This window comes from Grus americana, chromosome 1 (assembly GCF_028858705.1).
Source record: "Grus americana isolate bGruAme1 chromosome 1, bGruAme1.mat, whole genome shotgun sequence".
In the NCBI taxonomy this organism is placed as follows: domain Eukaryota; kingdom Metazoa; phylum Chordata; class Aves; order Gruiformes; family Gruidae; genus Grus; species Grus americana.
Window position 1 is genome coordinate 156,452,037 of NC_072852.1, and position 11,509 is coordinate 156,463,545.

Consider the following 11,509-nt stretch of genomic DNA (forward strand, 5'->3'; position numbering starts at 1 on the left):
TATGACCATTAGGAGAACACAATTAACATTTTTAAGCTTTTGAATTAAAAAATATTGTTATAAGCCTTAATTCCTCCTTTACTAAATCCTAAATTCCCAGTAAATTTACTTTGAACTATGCTGCTATTTTCAGAGTAGTAGTTTCTTGCTAGTGCTTTCTAGCAAGTGCTTTCTAGTGTTGAGTGTTTCTTGCTAGAAGTGAGCCACTTCTTGTAGCTCCTCATGTAAGAGATTCTGTTAGTTGGCAGGAAACCCAAGACTTAGACATTACATGCAAGTTCATTCCAGGAATCATTTTTGGCTCTTTATCCTCTTTTTGTGCTACTGATCCAGGGACTTCAAATTGCTTTTTAAAATTAATTTAATGAACAAATAATGTTTTATTTCAGCTTGATATGCACTTAGTTGGTTTACTGGGGATACAGTTACCAAACATGACTCACCCCAGGATGATTATATTTCGGTTTCAGCCAGGTGCTGCTAGGACTTGGCAACTATCATCCTGAAGCTGGTGTCTGTGCTAATTCTGCACTTGGTGACCTTCACAATGTGGGTGTTTGGAATGATTCTGTTGGCATAAACACAAATTGTCTCATGCAACCATCTGTTCCTTGTGGAGAGGAATTTTCAACAGGTATCTGGGATGTTTCATCTACAGCATTCAGTTTTCAGCACATCTCCCGTATTTATGGTGGGAAAATAATGCTGTCACTGTCTCGAAGAAAGTAGGGCCACTACTGATATTTAGAGATGTAATCCTTTATCTGTCTAAAATGTGAGGGGAATTTGCTGAGCACCTCCTCATCACATTTCAACCTCAAGGCTGAAGATCCAAAGGCTGGTCTTCAATCCCAAGGTCCTTATTATTCCCATTCTCCTATCACATAACTCCACTTTTGCAAACCAATTCTTCCTTCTGTTTCTTATCATCCCCCATGCCTTCCTACCCTGGCATTCTGGAGAATTAATAGTACATGGCAAGTTGATGGCAAAGAGTGTTGTCTAATCTAGGTGTGCCTAATGAGAGCCCTGATGGACTGTCTTTGATGCCCTGACTTAAGGAACTACAAATGTCATTCATAGAAATAAGCATACTTCTTTTTCTTAATTTGACCTACATCACACAGCCAGGGCTGCAAGAAGGTTTTCAGTTTTCCCATTTAACTACCAAGCCTAACAACTACTTCTTAACATAAACCTTAGAGGACTCCTATTCCACTAAATCAAATGCTAGCATCTGTGCGGCATCTGTTTTAAGACAGATATGTCAGTATAAAATGACATTTTTGCTTGCTATATGCAAGTTAGTTTCCTTGAGGTCATTACTGATTTTATATACTCTTTGGAGACTTCCTGCTCTTCAGAAATTCCAGTACAGTTTATCTACCACTTAACTGTACTAAAAGAGGAAAGTAACATTTTGTATATAGGACAAAGTTTTTGCAATCTTAAAAAAAAATTAGGTGGAAAAAAAATATAACTCTCATTTGGATATAAAAAATGAAGAGTACTGTCTGCAATAACAGATTTATTAACTCATTATGAAGCATACATTTATGTACAGAAAACAGCAATCCCATATAGGTGTCCAGGTGTTACAGGTTACATGATAATGATTCTGAAGCAAATATTGTCATTTATGTGGTGCACAAGGTACTTTGCAGTAAGATTTAGTGACTGCAGCAATTTCTCTTTTGGTACTTCTGAGAGATCTTTTTTTTAGGAAGTTATCAGTTAGGAATAAATAAGTCTTTCATTTTAATCTTTCCCAAGATTCCAGGGTTAAACTAGGCTTTACTGGTGGGAAAGGAGAGGAATTATGCTGTCTTATGACATGTTTCCAAATAAATTCAGTGCTGCACATGGAAATATTTTGAACATTTAGTTCAAATTCCCTCATTTCATTTTAATTTGTGTTTCGGGATTTCTACCCCCCAGTTAGGTGTGAAACACTCTATACAATGACATAAAATTTTAGGGTTCAACCCAAATGTCAACTTCTGTTGCTGTCAGGCCACTTGCAGGTGCTCAGTGCTCAGTGCTCTGCAGAAGCACAGTGTCACAGCCACATGGTACAGAATCTCTGCATCCTTCTGCTTCTTCGACTTAAATTTCATAGAATCACAGAATCATTTAGGTTGGAGACGACCTTTAAGATCATCAAGACCAACTGCAAATATACCACTGCCAAGCCCACCACTAAACCTAAGCACCACATCCACACATCTTTTAAATACCTCCAGGGATGGTGACTTAACTATTTCCCCGGTGTGGTGGGTTGACCCTGGCTGAAGGCCAGGTGCCCACCAGAGCTGCTCTCTCACTCCCCTCATTCACTAAACAGGGGAGAAAAGGCATAACGAAATGCTTGTGGGTCGAGATAAGGACACGGAGAGATCACTCACTAATTGTTGTCACGAGCAAAACAGAGTAGAGGAATGAGAAATAAAATCAACTCTTAAAACACCTCCCCCCACCCCTCCCATCTTCCTGGGCTCGTCTTCACTCCCGGCTTCAACCTCTGCCCCCCCTCAGCGGCACAGGGGGACGGGGAATGGGGGTTACGGTCAGTTCATCACACGGTGTTTCTGCCGCTTCTTCATCCTCAGGGGGAGGACTCCTCTCATCGTTCCCCTGCTCCAGCATGGAGTCCCTCTCACGGGGTGCAGACCTTCAGGAGCAAACTGCTCCAGCGTGGGGTCCCCCACGGGGTCACAAGTCCTGCCAGCAAACCTGCCCTGGCGTGGGCTCCCCTCTTCACGGGTCCACCGGTCTGGCCGGGAACTTGCTCCAACATGGGCTTCCCACGGGCCACAGCCTCCTTCAGGTGCCTCCACCTGCTCCGGCGTGGGGTCCTCCACGGGCTGCAGGTGGAATCTCTACACCCCCTCATCCTTCCTCCATGGGCTGCAGGGGGACAGCCTGCTTCATCATGGTCTTCACCATGGGCTGCAGGGGGATCTCTGCTCCAGTGCCTGGAGCACCTCCTGCCCCTCCTTCTGCACTGACCTTGGTGTCTGCAGAGTTTCTTACATCTTCTCACTCCTCTCTCCGGCTGCAAAAGCTCTCTAAGTGTTTTTCTTCTTCTTAAATATGTTATCACAGAGGCGCTGATTGGCTTGGCCTTAGCCAGCGGCGGGTCCATCCTGGAGCCGGCTGGCATTGGCTCTATCAGACACAGGGGAAGCTTCTAGCAGCTTCTCACAGAAGCCACCCCTGTAGCCCCCCTGCTACCAAAACCTTGCCATGCAAACCCAACACACCCGGGCAGCCTGTTCCAGTGCTTGACAACCCTTTTGGTGAAGACATTTTTCCTGATATCCGATCTAAATCTCCCCGGTGCAACTTGAAGCCGTTTCCTCTTGTCCTAAATTTCTTTCTTATTGAAATCCTATTAAAAATGTGCTGCCTTTTATGTAGTTTTTCATGTATTCATTTATCATTTAATCTTTGTAGTGGTTAAATCCTTTAATGTATCATTTTTGGAGACAGCTGGCATACAGAATGATAAGCAACATAGAGACTCCAAACCAGGGAAGTCTCTCCAAGCAGCCAGTGGTTTTTTTACAGATAGATAGCTGTTCTCACTGCTTCTTCTCCTAACCAGTTGGATGCAGGCCAGTTTCAAATAAAAAGTTGTGCAGCTGTGTCAAACATAGTTTTATGGTCAAACTATCAAAGCTTTTCAAAGTATATGGCCCATTCAGAGCTTCTCATTTTCTTACATTATTTAACTGGTTAGGATAAGTAGAGGTTTTGGAGCCAGTAAGGTGGGGAATCAAAATCAGTGTGAGCTGTAAACCTGAGTAACTAATGATGCACATGCTCCTTATGCCCACAGCACTTCATTCTGAGTGCAATCGTTGGGATAAAAATGTGCTGACAATATCTTGTACAAACTGGTGCTTCATCAAAATTCCACAAGTGCTGGAATGTATTCTTCAAGCGGTACTCTACCAGCATAGAAAGCTGGGAGGTCACTGATGCGCTCCTCTTGAAGGCTTTGGATTTTTGAAAGCATCACCCTAAGATGTTCTTCTGCCAGATACTAAAAGACATGCTAGGTCTTGACTGGTTATGTTCAGGCTTATTTCTTTTAATGTTTAACAGTGCCTTCTAATGGCATCAGGTTTGTTGCAGAGAGATAGAGGAGGACCTTTCTCTTTTATTATTTTGGTCTGCAGAGAAAAAGATACTTCAGAGAACTCAATAACAGGTGAGAGGACTAGTATGGATGTTCTTTGTCTGACCCATGATCATATGGAAGAGAGACTCCTTGGGTAACTACTATAAAGCCAGAAGAGTCATGGCACCTTCCTGATATTCCACAAATCTGATCATCCTTTTGCTTAAGATTTTCCTGTCCATTTACTTTTTAGCCACACTTTGTAGTACTGTTGTTTCTGCAGCAACTGCTGCTTTTCAGTTCTTCTCATCCATCCTTTTAGTCTATTCCTTCTCCATTAAAGGATTAAAGATAAAAAATAAAGGAAAATAATATAAATCATCAATACAAAAACCAGAGACCCAGAGGCTAGTCACAAGGTACACTGCTGTGCGGGTTACAGTTGGACACCCTGTTCTGAGCACTTGCACTTTGAAATCCTACAGCTGTAGAAGCAGAGTGGAAGACAAATCCATGGTAAGCTGGCAAAGAGGAAGGGGAAAAGGAGAGAAGTTATCTATAAAACAAACAAACAAATTGGAGCACCTCTCCTATGAGGACAGGCTGAGAGAGTTGGAATTGTTCAGCCTGGAGAAAAGAAGGCTCCAGGGAGATCTAATTGCGGCCTTCCAGTACCTGAAGGGGCCTACAGGAAAGCTGGGGAGGGACTGTTTATCAGGGAGTGCAGTGACAGGACAAGGGGTAATGGGTTTAAGCTGAAGGAGGATCGATTTAGATTAGATGTTAGAAAGAAATTCTTCACTGTGAGGGTGGTGAGGCACTGGCACAGGTTGCCCAGAGAAGCTGTGGCTGCCCCATCCCTGGCAGTGCTCAAGGCCAGGTTGGCTGGGGCTTTGGGCAACATGGTCTAGTGGAGGGTGTCCCTGCCCATGGCAGGGGGGTTGGAACTAGGTGGTCTTTAAGGTCCCTTCCAACCCAAACCATTCTATTATTCTATTAAATAAATAAATATCCAAGTAAGATCAAAGGATTACTTGAGAACAGAACATAAAGAAAGGCTAAATGTACAAAGGTCCAGAAATATATAAATGAAGAGTTGTACCCTATATAATTTCCTTTGTTATAATACTGTTATTTTTGATGTCTAAGCTTTTTAGCAGAAGTCACCATAAAATGCACGACTCCGACCTACCTGGAAAGCTTCCCATAGCATAATCAGGGAGACCAGGGAGGCAGGGGGATGCCACTGGGGAGGTTTCCAGTATAGATCGTATTTTATCCCACCTAAACTGTAAGCCTGCAACTATAAACTCTATAAGCTAAACAAACTGTCAGTGTGATTCTGCTCTGTACATGGTTCAGGACAAACATTTAGACATAATAAAATTAATTCAGGTAAATTGGCAACAGCTGATTGAGAATAGACTGCATATTCTGAATTTGCACAATACAAAGATTAACTTGTAACATAAAGACAATTAAGTACAATAGAAAGAACAAAAAATATGCAGTTACAGTAACTAATAATCTTGAAAACTGCATTAAAGACACTGTAGTTTAGACACCTAACTCCTGATATGCCTTATTGGCATTGTTGATCTATACAGCTTACCTTTGTGGGTATCCAAACGTGTCTGTCCACAGAACCACAGACAGCAGAGGTGTCACTGCCTAGCAATTTGTCAAGATACAGCAAGGAAGAAATCTGGGTCATTTGGATAATTATCATTTGAATAATCATTATCATTCCAGACAACTCAGTCTGTTGCCTCAGGCATCTGAGCAATTTCATCCTGTCACCTCAGCCCTGTAAAGTACAGAAAAGCATTTTGTGAACTTAACAGAACTTATAGAAAAAAAAAATGTGCAAAGGAGTGTTTTTGATTCCAGATATTTTAAATATTCTATACATTTTCAGGATATATGGAATTTTTACAGGGATGTCTTTGTAGTCATTACCCTTACGATTAGTAACAGCTAATAACCCTGCTGCAGATCCCATAATGTTAAAGACAGCCAGGTAATTATAGAAGGTTCTGCCTGAAAAGGGGAATGATCCAAATATGCAAATTTTGAACCAAGACAAAAGACAAGGAAGGAAGCAGAGGAAGAGGAAAATAGTCACTTTCCATGTTATAATCTTTCTAAGCTCACTAGGATAGGAGATATTATAAGTTAAAAGGGAGGGTAGGAGGAAAGAAAAGAAACAAAGTGACAAAGATTAGCAGAAGAACAAACAGGAAGACAGTCAGAAAAAGAAGCAGGTTTCTTAGAGATGCTTAGCAGCACCTCTGAGCAGGAGGTAATTGCCAGTGGATAAAAAGAGCAAACTGGAAGCCAAGACAGAAAGCAATGATGGAGCACCAAGCACCCTGGTCAATATATTTGTAAATCTGCAGAAGGTCCCAGGAGGAAAAAAAGTCATCCGGCTCTCTATTTGTTGAGATGGTAATCTTCCCGTGATACACATTTTCACTAAATTTCCTGACAGAAAAGAAATGCAACCACTCCTAAAGGTTGCTGGAAAAACAGAGAATTAGCTGGATTTGTTTTGTTTTAAAACACACATACACATTTATGCCAATAGACAAGCAAATATTAAAAAAAAAAAAAGTATTGGCCAATTAAATTTCTTTCTCTGGTATGGTCAGTTAAAACTAATTCTGGCAGATGAGGCAGCCTGAAACCAGATGGTAAGTCCTCGCTGTGCTTCAGAGTGAGAACTTAGAAAACAATGTCTTCTTCAGGCTGACCAGGAACTAACTAAAAACCTGGTTTTTTATTGAGAGAATTTTTATAGGTATTACGGTGTTCTTGTCATGGGAGTCATATATTAGACAAAACAGCAGTCTGACTTCTATAGGAGCAGAAATGGGAAAATGGAAAGCTGTGCTCTGTTGGTTTTTGGCAGCAGGGAATTATTAGCAAATAAAAAAAAATCAGTTAACTTTCATTTAGAAAGAATTTGTATTGAGTAGTCATGAATCTGGCATGAATACTACAGTTTAACCACTTAATTTACAGCATTTGACCATGAACTTTGCCAAAGTTTGTGCTGCCCACATAAGCATTTAAGGTCTTAAAATATTTCCAGATATATTTGTCTGGCAATCACTTTTATAAGGAACCAGCTACTGACTTTTTTATACTTATTTAGTTCTTATGAAATAGCATTTGTTGCTCTGGAACTGTTGCTGCAGGTATCTTGGCTGACAACTGAAAGCACCATACTTTTTACAGAATCACAGCATGGTAGACGTAGGAAGCAACCTCCAGAGATCATGTAGTCCAACCCACCTGCTCAGAGTTGCTCAGGGCCATTTCCAGTCAGACTTTTAATATCTCCATGGGTGGAGACTCCACAATCTCTCTGGGCAACCTGTTCCAGTGTTTGATCACCCTCATGGTAAAAAAGTGTTTTCCTGTGTTTAAATACAATTTCTTATATGCCAGTTTGTGCAATGCTTGCAGTGTTCGTTGCCAAAACCTGAGAAAACCAAGGAAAGCACTAGGACAACTACAGCGTGTTAGGCAGAGCTGAGGGTGCTCAAGCCAGGGCTACCAACAGCAGCTTTCCCAGCATCTGAGCTGGAATCAGCACACTTTAGAAATGGCAAAGCCCTCACACACAGTGTGACCTTGTAAGGTCAAGAACTGGAACCAGCCAAAATCTGATTCAGTCAACCTTGACTTAAGGAAAAAAAAAAAAAAAGAAAACCAAACCAACCCATGAGCAATGCGTTCTGAGGTAGAGCAGTGACTAACCACCAGGACCAAGGGAGGAGGGAAGGCTCATGACTATTGTGCGGCACATCCGGGAGCGCGAGGAGGTGGGGTGGAGGGGGACCTGCAGGAGAAGGGAGTGAAGAGGGAAGGCAGCAGGAAAAGGTGATGACATAGTTTAATAGAATTGATTTATGAATCACTGACTTTGTGAAGTTAATTCCACACTCACCTTTCCCTCCGCTGCTCCCCCACTCCCAATAAAGTTGTCTCTGTTCTAAACCCTTGAACTCATTGTTTGTTAGTAGGGAAGTATTGCTCATGAGGGAGACAGAGACAATGTTCATTTAATTTCCCAGCTTTCCCAGGAGACTCTTGCGGGTATTATTTAAGGAGTGTTTTCAAAGGAACATATGTATACTGGCTCTCTTTACTACCCACAGCTCCTCTACCTAGACAACTTAATACATCAGTCAACATTTGCAAGTCATCAGTTAATCAACAGTAAGGAAAGGTAAATTGAAATGAAATACTCTAACTGAATAATTTCATTAGTTTTGCTCTAATACAAATAGACGCCCTCAGAGATGCACATTCTCACTGGAGACCAGTAATAAACGTGTTAAGCGCATGAAAAGAAAGTGATACAATTGTGAAAACACACACGCAGGTAGAAGTTTCCCAAAGGCTGTGTGGGAGAGCGTGTAGCAGGAGCAGACATGATTTGGCTACGGCATGTGCTACCGTAGGTGCAAGGAAGGAAGTCTCCAAATGGTGGATTTAACATGACTCTCCGCAGCCACATCACAAAGCGCCCGGGAGTGGCTTGTCCCTCCTGGCCCCTGTGGGAATCAATCTGAGGAAGCCTGATGCTATAGAGATGTTTCCTGTATATTGTGTGGGAAACTCAACTAAGTGCAAACTGCCGGCAACAATGAGACAATAAATTATAATAAACAGGAAAAATAGCATTGGCTCCTGAAATCAATGGCTGGAGCACATGAAACTTTCACAGCATTGATAAATGAATAAATATAACAAAAAGCATTGGGTTTTGAAAGAATGGGCAGTTTTATCTGCACTGAAAGGCTCCTTTTCTGTTAACTAAATACATGTAAAAAATAAACACCACTAAAGGATTTTGGCTGAGAGCTGGAGAGGTGATTTAGAAAGCTGCACATAACTCCAGAGTCTGATTCCTCTGCTTGGCCCTGAAAACAGGAGCACAGTCTGAACAAACAGCCATCTTCTAGCAAGCCCATTGCATCATCTGTCCACGTCTGCTACTCAGCCCACACAAAACGATCACATCTGAAACATGAGCCAGCCCTCTCCTCCTGAAAAATTATAAAAAACAGCAACAGAAATTGAGCTAAAAACTACTGGAAGCAACCTGCTGTTCAGTGAAGAAGACCTGGAATACTCTGAGGATTAAATACAGTTCATCTTGTGCGTATATGCTATCTTATTGAATTCAAAGAAGGGAGCAGTGAGAGCCGAAACGAGTGGGAGTAGAGTGTGCAGTACTTCAGAGGAGACACTGAAACACCTTGCAAGCCCAAGGGCACTTGTCATTTAATGCCCTTGTGATATCCAGGCTCTGCAAAAGAGCTTAAGAAAATGCCTAACTTCAGCTCAGGAGAGCAGTCCCACCTGAGGCAAAATTAAGTCCATCTCCAGACAGTCTCCAGAGGGCTCAGGACCTTGGGGGGCCAAGTTCTGAGGGACAATACCTGGCTGGGATAAAGCAGAAAGGTTTAGCTTGCGTTAGAGGTCTCTGCTCTTCAACAACGAAAGATCTGAGAGAATCCCGCCAAAGATTTTTTGAGGGGGTACAGGTAAACTGTGTTGAGTGAAAAGTTACTCTTTCAATATCTTTGGGAAAAAAGAAAAAAAAAAAAAAAAGTTAAAGGAAAGCAGCAGCAGGAGCACATAAACACACTCCAATTGTTTCTGAATTAATTTATTTCAATTAGATTTAGCTGAATCATATATCAGTAGAAGACCATGACACAGGAGCAATAAGGTGCACAGGTTTAGAAAGAATATGCATTTTGCAAAATCAACTGCATTGCTTTTTTTCTAGTATTCCAGAATGAATTGTTGAAGAGAATGCAAGAAAAGTGATACATTAGGATGTTAGTACAGTACTTGAGGCTTTACCTCTTGCAGTATATAACGAAGAATTAGTTTCTTTTATTCCAGACAGGAAGAGTGCCTGCTTTAATGGAAACTGGCTAACTGACACATCGAAAGCAATGCTAGGTGGCAATGACTTGGCTGTTGAATAGCTTCTTGTGAGAAGGCACTCAACACTATGAAGGCATTCAGCACTATGGTCATTTTATGTAGTGATTGGACCCTCAACTAAATTAAAAATATATATAAAAGAAATGTAGGCAATAAATAGTGGAAGAGGGTGCATAAAGTTTGGTTTCACAGTGAGAGGCAGCCTTCAATGGGAAGGGAAAGTAATTGCACTGTTCTTGTCACTGCAGAGTGCTGTGTTCAGATCTGGGTACCTCATGACTGATACATGCAGCATACTCTAAAAGAAGCGTGAAAAACAGTTAAGAGCATGCAAGGAATGATTTTTAAAAAATAACAGAGTTAAGTATGTCTAAGCTTGGCTAAGGCAGTAGAACACAATAGCAACCCCTAAATATTTAAACAACAAAGAAAGAGAAAACTTAGCAACAAAGGAAATAACCAGACTACCTGCAAGATATAGAAAAATGTTCCTACAGAAAGATCCATTAATGTCTGGGCTACAAATGACAGAAAGCCTGTCAGAAAGCACATTCAAAGTTAGATTGGACAAAATGCTAGTGAAAAATATAACAAAGAGTTGCTCTGTGCTAACAGCTTGATCCGGTTGATGCCTTAGTGTTTTCCATCCCTTTCAAAGCAGCTAAACATCAGAATAAACAAAATACATCACCTACCTTTTACCTTATGAGTAGTAAAGTTATTAATATAATAAAATATTTCTGAGAATTCTTCCTTTTAGCATAAACAATCTTCACTTGTTAACTATCTATAAATAAATTGCTTTTATGGAAGAGGCATGTTAATAGTCCATCGACTACCCTGAAAAGCTTCTGAGCTGCACGTCGGCTTCATATTAACCACCATCCTAAATAGTTCATACATCTCCAAATGCTTCCTATATTACACTACACGAAGCAAATACGGTCGTGTATAAACAACTTCCAACTGCAAATGCGGAGGTAACCATTGCGGCTGTGAGACGGAGCAGTAGAGGGCAGCACAGACCAGGAGTAACTGCAGATTTACCAGCTCCAGAAAATGCCATAGCTTTGTGGGAGGTGGAGAGGGGGACCTATAGGACTAAATGCATGCTGATCTCTTTTACGTGTGATGCCCAGTATATTTAAAACCACAGGAAGTTGTTACCAGCCCTTCATCAAAGAGTCTCCCCAGCCTCTGTCGTGGCCAGTCTGTGCTATATTCCTTTTCCAAGGTGACCTCATCCGGTGTTGCAGCTAATGTTTGCACTGCAAGGATCGCAGCACGTACTTCATAGCTTGTCAGGTCACCTTCCTTTCCACCCCAGCCTTCCCCCGCGACCCTCCACCTGATCTTCATCTTTAGGCAAAAATATCTTAGGCAGGATTTACTGGGGTAAAATCTGAAAAT

General features: G+C 41.5%; 1 long non-coding RNA gene across 2 annotated transcripts; it reads right to left on the reverse strand.

Annotated features, from left to right (window-relative positions):
- Positions 1–1,515: 1,515 nt before the first annotated feature.
- Positions 1,516–11,010, reverse strand: LOC129201382 (uncharacterized). Of its 2 annotated transcripts, XR_008575382.1 has the most exons (4): positions 10,795–10,989; positions 9,503–9,586; positions 5,739–5,933; positions 1,516–4,647 (listed from the first exon to the last, which is right to left on the reverse strand). It is a non-coding gene; the product is annotated as an uncharacterized LOC129201382 (long non-coding RNA). The 2 variants fall into 2 exon arrangements; XR_008575381.1 differs by lacking the exon at positions 9,503–9,586 and having other exon boundaries at positions 10,795–11,010.
- Between the last annotated feature and the right edge of the window lie 499 nt (positions 11,011–11,509).